The 12,019-nt window shown below is 36.9% G+C and overlaps 1 pseudogene; it reads right to left on the bottom strand.

Moving 5' to 3' along the window:
- Positions 1 to 951: 951 nt before the first annotated feature.
- Positions 952 to 12,019, bottom strand: part of LOC141507664 (olfactory receptor 52R1-like) — a 44,194-nt pseudogene continuing 33,126 nt past the window's right edge.

The following is a 12,019-nucleotide window of genomic DNA, read 5'->3' as shown; positions in this document are numbered from 1 at the left end:
TTATGTGGAAGCTAGTTAGTTATGGAAATATAGCAATGGTAAATTTGCAGCAGGCTGCAGTTCAGATTATTATCTGAACCATCCTTCCACCTTAGGCTATTAGAAAATCTTCCCTTCCTTCCACATTAGGCTTTTACAAATTCGTCCCTCCCTCTACATCGAAAAAAAAAAGTCATTAGTTCATTTTATATACACACACTCAGTCCTTAAGATTTATTGCTTTCCCCATCATTTTCTTAATTTTTGACAATCAACAAAAAAAATAAACCAGTGTCTTACTTGTAGAATTTTTTGAATTTCTGAGCTGTAAATGTTCACACTAAAAATTTAATAATCCACACTTATGAGCTAGTTTGAACTCATTCAATTACACCCATAACCCTAGCGAGAGTGACATTTAAACTGAGATTAGTCTGTGCAATATCAGAGATACATAGTCCTATTTCATCTGAACTAGCTCCAGACTAATCAATTGAGATCTTGAGGCAGTTTCTGTACTTACTGTATCCCATTAGGATCTACTAATTACATTATTTTCTCCCTATCTCATCTCCAAATTTTGAGCCTTTGCATTGACCTTTCCACATGCATATATCATGTTGTTCTACTTTTCCTTTGACACACTTCACTACCATCTGCTGCAAGAAATCTGTTATGATCCCTAATTGACAGTGACATCCTTACCAAGGAATTTCGTAGACAACTGCTTTGGACATATTTATATTTATTCACTTTATATTTATGTTGCAATACTTGCTGAATACCACATTAGAGACAAGCTCCTTGAGAAGAGAAAATGTTTTATCCATTTTGTTGATAAATACAAATCACAACAAAATATGTGCTGGTTCATGTAGGCATCTAATATTTATTTATTGTTTGACAGTTACTATGTGCAGTCTACCAGATGTTTGTGATGTTAAACTATAATCAGTTTCATGTTCAAGTTTCTTAGATGGCCGTAGTTTTGAATGGAAGCAGAACTCGATCCAGGATCTGTTTGGTCCTGACCCCATAGATGATGGGGTTAAGCATAGGGGGCACCAACAAGTACATATTGGCTAAAAGGATGTGAATATGGCATGATATCTACTGACTGAATCTATGCTTAAGGAAAGAGAAAAGGGCAGGGATATAAAAAAGTGAGGATAACATAGACATGAGAGCTGCAGGTGCTGAGTGTTTTTAAGCATGCATCTTTGGAAGGGGGACTAAATATTGTTCGAAGAATCTGGATGTAGGATAGAGAGATGCATGCTACATCTGTGCCCACAATTAGGATGATGACAGCCAGGCTGTAGAGGCTTTTAATGGAGATTTTTCATTACAATGAGCTATTGCAGTGATATGGAAGGAAGGAAGGTGAGGGGGAATAAGGGAACCTTCACTCTCATCAGATGTAGCTTGGAGAGGAAATAAATGAGGTATAAACTTCTAGAGTAAGAAGGATAGAAGGGTGACAGGGGGAAGGGGGCCATTGTGAGAGATGGAGGAGAGGGTGTACTGTGGGGGAGAATGGTCACATATAAAACATTTTCTTTTTTACTTCTTGCAAGGGACTGGGATTCGATGGCCATTCCAGGACCACATGGCTGGTTGATTGCTGAGCCTAAGGGGTGTTATGTGGGCTCAGGGCCTCTTGGCCTCCGGGCTGGTGATCAGTCTATTGTGCTACTCAGCTACCCTACAGCACATTTAGGAAGAGGGACAGAGTGAAAGGAGAGAGAAAATATAGTATATGGTAGTGAGGGAAGTATGATTGGAGGGAGTTGTCATCAGCAATGGCAATGGTTGAAAAATATGGAAGTAGATTTCGGGATGCACTTATCATAAAGAATGTGATCTACCTGTGACAGAGCTGGAGGTGTTGAAACACAGACTGAAGCATATTTTTTTTATTTTTTTCTCTTTCATTTAGTTTATTGCTCATTGGGATCTATAATTTTTGGGGGGAGGGGTTTTAGGTTTACTCTTAAACAAGAATATTTTAGTAATGTATAAAAATAATTTGTACAAAAATAAAACTAAATATAAAAAATGCAATCATAACAAATATTTATCAAGTGCCTGCTTGCTGTACAACAGAATCCTGTTCAAGGTTCTGAAAGATATGGAAATTCTATGTTTCTTCTATCTTCATACATTTCCTTACTAAAGACTATTAGATGCAACCATATAACTATAATACATTATTACAAGTTAAATGTAATGGATAGCTACAAAGTACATTCCATGAGGTTGGCATTTGAGTTGGATTCTGCAATGTATTTTTTAATGGATATAAAAAAGAGGAGAGAGTATTTCAGGCAACAGGAATCACCTGACAAAAGGCACAGAGACATGAAAGCACAGGATAGATTTAGAAGAAATATGTGAAATTTGGATAGAATTTAAAGTGTGTTTGATAGAAAAATATTTACTAAAATTGGTAGGACTTGATAATGTCATGTAGATCATTTGAAATGCTATGGAATGGAGTATTAATATTAATATTAACTAGTAAAAAAGATAACAGAATGAGCAAAGATGTTGCCTACATAAACATTTCCTTTATTTATGATGACAAAGAGATACACAAATGTGTCTTTATAACCCTTTGATGAATTCAGGAATTCAAGTGCACAAGGCTATTGACTATCTTTTATGTGTTGAACATTGCATGAAGAGTTGAAGAAATAAATATAGTTGCACTAAAGTGCCTATATTGATGGGTCTCAGCAGAGCACAATAGGACAACTGGGAGACCTTCAACTCCAGCACAAAAGGCAAACTGCCAGCCCTATAACTGGGGGCATAACAGCTACAACTAGGCCAGGACACTCCAGTGTATTGGGCAAGCTGCCAGTACTTCAGGAACCAGAGCAGAAGGCCAGTAATCAGAAGCCTGGACATTTGCTCAAAAATGTTTAATAGTACCTCTGTACTCCAAGAGCCAATATCAACTTTAAAAAAGGTAAGAAACAAAAAAAAAAAAACCCTTGCCTTTAGAAAGCTAAAATAGCAACAGAGAAGATTTCAACACAAATTTAGAATATGATCATGTTGTGAAAAAAATACATGTGATTTCGCAAAGGGAAATATGAATGGGTTTCAAATATGAAAAGTCTTCTTGGAAGAGCTCTAAAAGAATTTTTTAAAAAATCAAATAATGGAAGTAGAAAACAATTGAGGAAAGGAATAGGGGGTATATGAGAAAGGCAACAACATGGAAAAGAAAGGATAAAAATTGACTAAAGAAAGCCATTCCTAATAAAAACAATTGGTCAAATAAAAAAAATCTAACTAATAATATAACTTTTTAAAAGGTATAATTGGTCAAATGGAAAAAGTGGTACAAAAACTAACCAGAAAATAATTCCTTAAAATGTAAAATTGGACATGTGGAAGCTAATGACTATAAGACATTAAAAATCAGTCAAACAAAATCAAGAGGATTAACAAAAGAAAATATAAAATACTTCATTGAGCAAAAAAAGAAAAATGCAGAAAACTTAATTTAAGAATTATTGAATGGCCTGACAGTGATGATATAAAATAAAGCAGCCTTGACAAGCTATTTCAAGTAATTATCAAGGAAAACTTCTCCGGTATCTTAAAACCAGAGATTAAAGCATAGTTCAAAGATTCCATCAATCACTTCTGGAAAGTGATGTCAAAATAAAAACTTCAAGCAATATTGTAGCCAGATTTCAGAATACTCCTGTCAAGGAGAAAATAGTGCAAGGAGTCATAAATAAACAATTCAGATTTCAAGAAGCTTTAATCATAATTACACAGGCTTTACCAGCTTCTTCATTTAAGGTGAAGAAGACATGGAGTCTGATATTCAAACAGGCAAGGGAGATTGAATTACAATTAAGAATCAATTGCCCAGCACAATTGAATATTCTCTTTCAGTATGAAAATTCGATGATATAGGGTATTTTCAAATTTTACTGATAAAAAGACCAGAGTTAAAGAAAAAAAATGATCATCAAACACAAGAGGAATGCAAAGCATAATAAGGCAAACATTAACAAAGTTTAAGAAACCATGCTATTCAATAAGATTAAACCACCCAGGAAGATGACAGAAAAAAGGATAATAATGGGGGGAGAGGCAAAGAGGAGGAAGAATGAGTTAAATTACATGGCACAAATAGGCAAAAGACCTATAACTGTAGAAAAAAAGAAAGAAGGGAAGTATGTGTTCCTTGAACTTACTCTCATCAAATTTGAGTCAAAAGGGGAATAAAATACATATGTTGCTGGATAAAGAAATTTATCTTACCTGAAGAAAAGAAGGATTGAAAAGGAAAATTGAAGGGGATGAAAGATTAATGGAATGGAGGGTAGATTGAGTGAGGCAGTGATCAGAATCAAATCTGTGGTAAAGAGAGAAATGGTGAATGGAGAGAGAACAAAAGGTAGAAGTGGGGGGGCAGAGCCAAGATGGAGACAAGAGCAGATCTTATGTTAGGCTTTCTGTAATAAATCTTCGATACTAAGGACTTTAACTAAATTTTCAAGAGACAGAACCCAGAGAAGGACACAGTGAGGCAGTTCTCCTACTCAAGGTAGCCTGGAAAAGAGCAGAAAGGCTCTGCTCCCCGGGTTTAGAGGGGCTGGCCTGCCAGAGCGAAAGAACTTCAGCCTCCCAGAGGCAGCTGTAGGGCACTGGGAGCCACAGCTCACAGTAGGGGGGAAGTTTCCTAAGCTATGCCCTGGGGAGCACCAGGCACAAATTGGGTGAACAGGGAACATCTGGCAGACTGAGCACTTGAGGTCCAGCCTTCAGGGCACACAGCAAGAAACATGGCCACTCCATTCCAGATCCAGGAAACATAAGCAGGTGGTGCTGGTAAGCAGAAGCCCACAGGGAATGAGCCCATTGAGCTGAGGGAGGGGAGTGAAGAGAGGGAGACTGCCTAGCTCTGTACTCTGTCCCTGGAACAATACCCTGGGACTCTGAACACTTTTATATCCTGATTGCAGTCTAGAACCCCCATAGAACAGCAGGGCCCCCTCCACCTCATCCCAGTAGCAGAGGGGGGCGCATATGGTCGTTCACAGACCAGGATGGAGGACAGAGCCTCACACACTGAAACCATTGTGGGAGTCTCCCAAAACCTCAGGAAGCACCCCAAAAACAGGCTTAGGCTGGAAAAATGAGCAAGCAGAGAAAAAAGAGGAATACCATTGAGAAATTCATTATCTATGATCCCAGGAAGGATCAATATACTCAGTCTGAAGATGAGGAAACATAAGCTCCTGCATCTAAAGACTCCAAGAAAAAAACAGAAATTGGGATCAGGCTATGACAGAGCTCAAAAAAGACTTTGAAAATCAAATGAGGGAGTTAGAAGAAAAACTGGGAAAAGAAATGAGAGAGATACAGGAAAATCATGAAAATGAAGTCAGCAGCCTAGTCAAGGAAATCCAAAGAAATGCTGAAGAAAACAGTATGCTAACAACCAGCTTAGGTCAAATGGATAAAACAGTTCAAAAAGTTATTGAGGAGAATAATACTTTAAAAAGGCAAAACTAGCCAAATGGAAAAAGAGATAAGAAAGCTCTCTGAGGAAAACAAATCCTTCAGACAAAGAATAGAATTCAGGGAGATTGATGAATTTACAAGAAATCAGGACTCATTACTTCAAAACCAAAAAAAAATGAAAAATTAGAAGAAAATGTGAAACATCTCAGTGAAAAAAAACAATTGACATGGAAAAAAGATTTAGGAAAGATAATTTAAAAATTATTGGAATACCTGAAAGTCATGATCAGGAAAAGAGCCTTGACATCATTTTCAAAGAATTACTAAAAGATAATTGCCCTGATATCCTAGAAGCAGAGGGCAAAATAGAAATGGAGAAAATCCACCGATCACCCAGGAAAGAGATCCCCAAAAACCAACCCCTAGAAATATTATAGCCAAGTTCCAGAACACCCAAGTAAAAGAGAAAATATTACAAGCAGCCAGAAGGACACAGTTCAAATATTGTGGAGCTGCAGTCAGGATCACACAGGACTTAGCAGCAACTACATTAAAAGCTCATAGAGCTTGGAACATAATATACCAGAAGGCAAAAGAGCTTTGAATGCAACCGAGAATCAACTACACAACAAAAATGAATGTCCTCTATCAGGGAAAAAGATGGACTTTCAATGAATCAGGGGAATTTCAAATGTTCCTGTTGGAATGGTCAGAGCTGAACAGAAGGTTTGATCTTCAAATACAGGACTCAGGTGAAGCATAGAGATTGGAGGAGAAGGGGAAAATATGAGGGACTTAATGATGATGAACTGCATTTGTTCCTGCATAGAAAAATGACACTGATAATACTCATATGAACCTTCTCAATTAATAGAGCAGGTAGAATGAGCTTTTATAGTTGAAGCACAGGAGAAAGCTGAATTGGAAGATAAAATATGGTATAAAAATGGAGTCAATAGAAAAAAGGGAAATGAAATGGGAGAAAGAAAAAGAAGAGGGGGAATAGGCCAAGATATTTCATGCAATAAGATTTTTGTTTATTACAATGAGCTATTGCAATGATATGGAAGGGGGGAAGACAATGGAGAATGAGGTAATTTTTGCTCTCATCAGAGGTGGCTAGGAGAGGAAACAGCATATATATATACTCAATGATAGGCATCTGGAGTAAGAAGGAGGGGGAGGGACATGGGGAAGGGGGGATGTGAGTGATGGAGGAGAGGAGGGACCATGGGGGGAGAGTGGTCAGATATAACACATTTTCTTTTTTACTTCTTGCAAGGGGCTGGGATTGGATGCCCTGTCTGGGACCACAGAGCCAGGTGGAAACTTGGCCTAAGGGGTGGTAGGGGGGCTCAGGGTCTCTTGGCCCCAGGACCAGTGATCTGTTGGCTGCACCACTCATCTACCCTATAGGAGAGTCAGAGTGAAAGGAGAGAGAGAAAATATAGGACATGGCAGTGAAGAAATACAAAAGGAGGGAGTTGCAATCAGCAATTGCAACAGTGGAAAAATATGGAAGTATCTTTTGCAATGGAATTATTATAGAGAATGTGATCCACCCATGACAGAGTTGGTAGTGTCGGAACACAGACTGAAGCACATTTTTTACCATTATTATTATTTGCGGGGGGTGCATGGCAAATGGGGCTGGATGGCCTTCCTGGGGCCACATAGCAGAGTGATCATTGAGTTTCTGAGGCCAGATTTGGACCCAGGTGCTCCTGGCTTAAGGACCAATACTCTGTCTACCACCCAGCCACCCTTACCATTATTACTATTTTATTTTATTTTGGGTCTTTATTTTTCTTTTTTTTTGGTTTTTCCAGGGCAGTGGGGTTGGGGTGGCTTACATGTCACACAGCTGCGTGATTGTTGAGTGTACGGGGCCGGATGTGGGCTCAGGTGCTCATGGCTCCAGGGCTGGTGCTCCATCCATTGTGGCACCTGGCCATACCTACAATTATTACTATTATTTTTTTAATTTTAATTTTTTTCTCTCCCCTTTACTTTATCACTCAAGCGAGTCTATATTTTGGGGGGTATTTTGTTTACTCTTAAACAGGAATATATTATTAATGTATAGAAAAACATTGTACAGAATGAGAGTAAATAAATATTAAATATTTTTTTAAAAAGTTAAAAGAAAAATAGAGAGTACGTATTCATAACAATGAATGTGAATGGCATGATCCATTCCAGGATAGTCTAACCTTCCTTTTAAAAGTTTTTATTAAAACAATAAACAATATATTTTGACTTGCCATTTTAGTGTGAGCTCTGTGGTAACTTGGCTTCATTTACTATAACATTTAGTAAACCCACAAGGTGACTTCATAAAATTGCACCATGGACTGAATGCTGCCCACAAGCTGCATTTTGACATAAAATTATAACATGAAAAAGAAGAGGATAGTACAGTGGATTAAAGAAAAAATTCTACAGTATATTTTTTGCATGAAACACATTTGAAGCTGAGAGATAAAAGTACAGCAAATATAAGGAGTTGGAGTGGAATCTATTAAATGGTTAGAAAGAGAGAATACAAGAGTGAGTTTATTATTAAGGAACATGTAAAAATGAAATTAAAAGCAGTGAGAAAGGATTATACTAGGAGAAAGGGAAAGGGGAAGGTGGAATTCAGTAAATTATCTTAGGTAAGAGGCAAGAAAAAGCTTTTACAGTGAAGTTAGAAGGGGAAAGGTGAGAGGGCGTGAATCAAACAATCTTATCAGAATTGAATCAAAGAGGGAAGGATATACACAGTCAATTAAGTACAGAAAACTATTTTCCCCATACAAGAAAATGAGAGGGGAGAAGATAAAAGAAGCCAGTAGTGATAGAAGAAAGGGAAAACCTGGGGAGGTGGTAGTCAGAAGAAAACCCTTTTGAGGAGAGAGAGGTAAAGTAAGAGAAGAGAAAGAATAGAATAATCAGGGGAAGAAATTACATAAAGGAAAATACAATTAGCAATACTAACTGTAACAAAAATTTGAAGCATATCATTTTCATAAAGCACTCATTTCTCAAGAATATAGCAAAGTTAAATTTGTAAAAATAAGTCATTTTCCAGTTGATAAATGATAAAAAGGTCATTTTCAGTTTTCAGATGAAGTAATCAATGCAATCCATAACCAAAGAGAAAGCAACACTAATTCATTATTAATGGGAAAAATAAATATTAAAATAATAGTGAAGTACTATCTCATACCTATTAGATTTGCTAATAGGACAGAAAAGAAAAGTGACAAATGTTGGAGAGGATGTAAGAAAAAAAAGATAATAATGTATGGTTGGGAGACATATGATTCAACTATTCCATAGATTAGTTAGGAAATTTGCCAAAAGCCTATAAAATCAGACATACCTGTTGCCCTAGCAAAATCATTACTAGATCTGTATCCCAAAAGAGTTGGAAAAGGCACTATATTTACAATAAATATTTATAGCAGTTCTATTCTGGTGGCAAAGAATTGGAAGTGAACTTGCCTTAGGGAATGGCTTAACAAGTTGTGGTATATGATTATGATGGAATACTGTTCTGCTATAAGAAATGATGAGCAGGGGCAACTAGGTGGCACAGTGGATAGAGCACTGGCCCTGCAGTCAGGAGTACCTGAGTTCAAATCTGGCCTCATATGCTTAATAATTATCTAGCTGTGTGGCCTTGGGCAAGCCACTCAACCACATTGCCTTGCAAAAACTAAAAAAAACATGATGAGCATAATACTTGGAAAGATTTACATCAATTGATTCAAAGTGAAACATATTATGTTCACAATAACAGTAATATTGTAAGATGACCAAATGAGAATGATCATGCTGTTTTTAGAAATAAAATTATTCAAGAAAACTGATGGACATATGATGAAAAATGCCAACCATTCCCAGAGAAAGAATTGATGATATATGAATTCAGATTGAAGTATACTTTTATTTTTGTTATTTTTCTAATTTTGGGGGGTGTGATCTATAAATTCTTTCACAGCATAACTCTTATGAAAATATTTTCTTTGACTACACATGTTTAGCTCCTGTTCCAGAAAAAAAAATGTCAACAAATTAGATCAGTAAGATTTTATAAAATCGTTTTTAAATTTTGAAAAATTAATTTTTTTGTTGTTTATTTTGCAAGGAAATGGGGTAAAGTGATTTGCCCAGGGTCACTCAGCTGTGTACTTAGTAAAAGTCTGAGGCTGGATTTGATCTCTTGGCTTGCTGACCCTAGGTCTAGTGATCTATCCACTGTTCCATCTACTTGTCCCAACTTAGTTTTCTCATCTGGGGATGCTCAAACATGCCCCAGACTTGTCTTGAGGAAAAATTGAGTAGATAGTTTAAAAATCTTTTGTAAAACCTTAACGTTTATTATTGGTTACTATGAATCGGTAATTAATAGGGGAATAGATGAATAGATTTCTTGAAAAATAGTCAGATAACAAAGAGATAATTTCAGAAGGATAATCCTCACTCATTGGTATAAACACCACCTGCTAACATCAGGTGAGTGGACACAGAGTGAATGAGAACTGGGTTAAACCAGGTTAGTTGGAATCATTGTCCACCTAATGGTAAACCATATCCTGACAAAAACGTAATCCCAAATGCAATATCCAAAGAATAATCTTAATTTCAATGAATACAATTCCTATTTCTGGTGCCAAAATAATCAACAGGCTAGGGATAGAGACCAGATTTTTGATTTAATTATTAGAGAGAAATCCTGGGTGAAGAAATTCCATCTACCAGTGTTAAAATCTCATCATGTATTGTGCCTAACTGTAGAGATTTGTCTCAGACTCTGAGTGATTAAATTGCACAGTGTTTATCAGACAGCAAGATTTGAAGTCATATTTCCAGAATTTAAGGATAATCTCCCTTAAACCAATCTAGACAAATAAGAAACTGTCCCCTAGTCCAGGTCATAGTCTGAACCATAAAGGAGATGCCAAAAATGCTTCTATATTCTTAATAGATGAATTCTTGTTACTATCCATGCATTGGGCTCTTTCCCTGGAAAACTCATTTGGATGTTGAAAATTATTCAAAAGATGACCCAGGTAAGATAGAAGGGGTGGCACAATGAAGTTACTTCTTGACATTTGGAATGCAGTACAAATACAGGGTCAGGGATATCCTAATCTAACTCTTCCATGAGTATAAAGGGTAACACACCAGGCCTTTTTTTTTTTTTTCAGCTGGCATTCTTTTCCCAAAATCAACCTGAAATAAGTTGCTGATTCTGGGCAGGACCAGGCCTCCACAGACCATACAAATAAACTCCTAATCTCTTCACTGAAAAGTGCAAAAGAAGAAAAAAAGTCTTCTGGCCTTTATAGTTTTTTTTTTTTCTCACTTCTAGCGTGTAAATAATTTTCACTGAAATCTTCCATTCAAGGTGGAGATTGTAAGAATGTAGAAATTAAGATGAGTGATAAGGAAAATGAAACTCCTTGGGGTTATGGCTATGGAGGTGGGAAATTTTCAACAACTTCAGGAGCCCTTCTCTCTTGTGACCAAATTTATTTTTAAAGTTCTCAAAGCTATGAGATCATGACCCTCAGAGGCTGTCAGATCTAACCACTCCCTGGAGAGTCCACCATATGGAGATCAATCCCCAAGGGTCAACAAGGCTAGCAAAACTTAGGAAAGAAAGGTCAGGACAAGCTCAGACAAATATTGAGTGGGCCATATAGTGCCCAATCTCTGAGAAAGGATCTGGGACCTCAGCTGAAGTCAGTGAGTTTACTCCAAGGGAAAGGGTGTGGAACAATGGAGAGCCTACATAGGGCCAGTTTAATGGATAATAATATTCTGTATAGTCAGGGATATGTTCTCCATGAATAAACTTGTTTCATTGCTTTGGGCTTCCATGTTGCTCACACTTCCTAGATGTGTGATCCTGGACAAGTCATTTAACTTCTCAATTACACTGTCCACATCTGTAAAATGGGGATGAGAATACCTATGGCATCTGAGATAGCAGGTTTATTGGGAGTATCTTCCACAAGAAACTGGAGTCAATTTTTATTGTGAGAAACTTTCGTGTTACGTGTTTGCAGTACATTGAAATTACTTCAAGGTAAACCAGGAACACTATCAAGTCAAGTCAGATCTATCCCAGTAGGCAATTACAGGTACACAATAATAATAATAATGAAGACCAATTTGACTCACATCAGGAGACAGAGCTAATTTAGAGAATTTCTGTTCTGTATGCCTCTGGCAAACTTAGTTCTGTGTATTCTATGTTTCAGACCTGTTTTCTAGTCATATTCACCAAAAAGTCTTTTTTCTTTCTACTTCCGATCTGTTTCTGTTTAATGCTCAGAATAAAATTTCAGATTCTGTATCCTAGTCTCCTGAAAAAGCTCTTTCTTCTGTATCCCAGGTACTACTTAATTTACTTTATCCTTCCCATCCTCTATTTTTTTTTTTGCTCTTTTCTATCTCTCTCACTCTTTGATATATTGGGAAAAAATTGCTAACCTTACCAGTACTGCAACAATTATGAAGAAATATAGAATCAGAAAAACAGTTGAAT

This window comes from Macrotis lagotis, chromosome 1 (genome assembly GCF_037893015.1).
Source record: "Macrotis lagotis isolate mMagLag1 chromosome 1, bilby.v1.9.chrom.fasta, whole genome shotgun sequence".
Classification (NCBI taxonomy): domain Eukaryota; kingdom Metazoa; phylum Chordata; class Mammalia; order Peramelemorphia; family Peramelidae; genus Macrotis; species Macrotis lagotis.
This window is presented reverse-complemented; position numbering and strand designations above follow the sequence as displayed.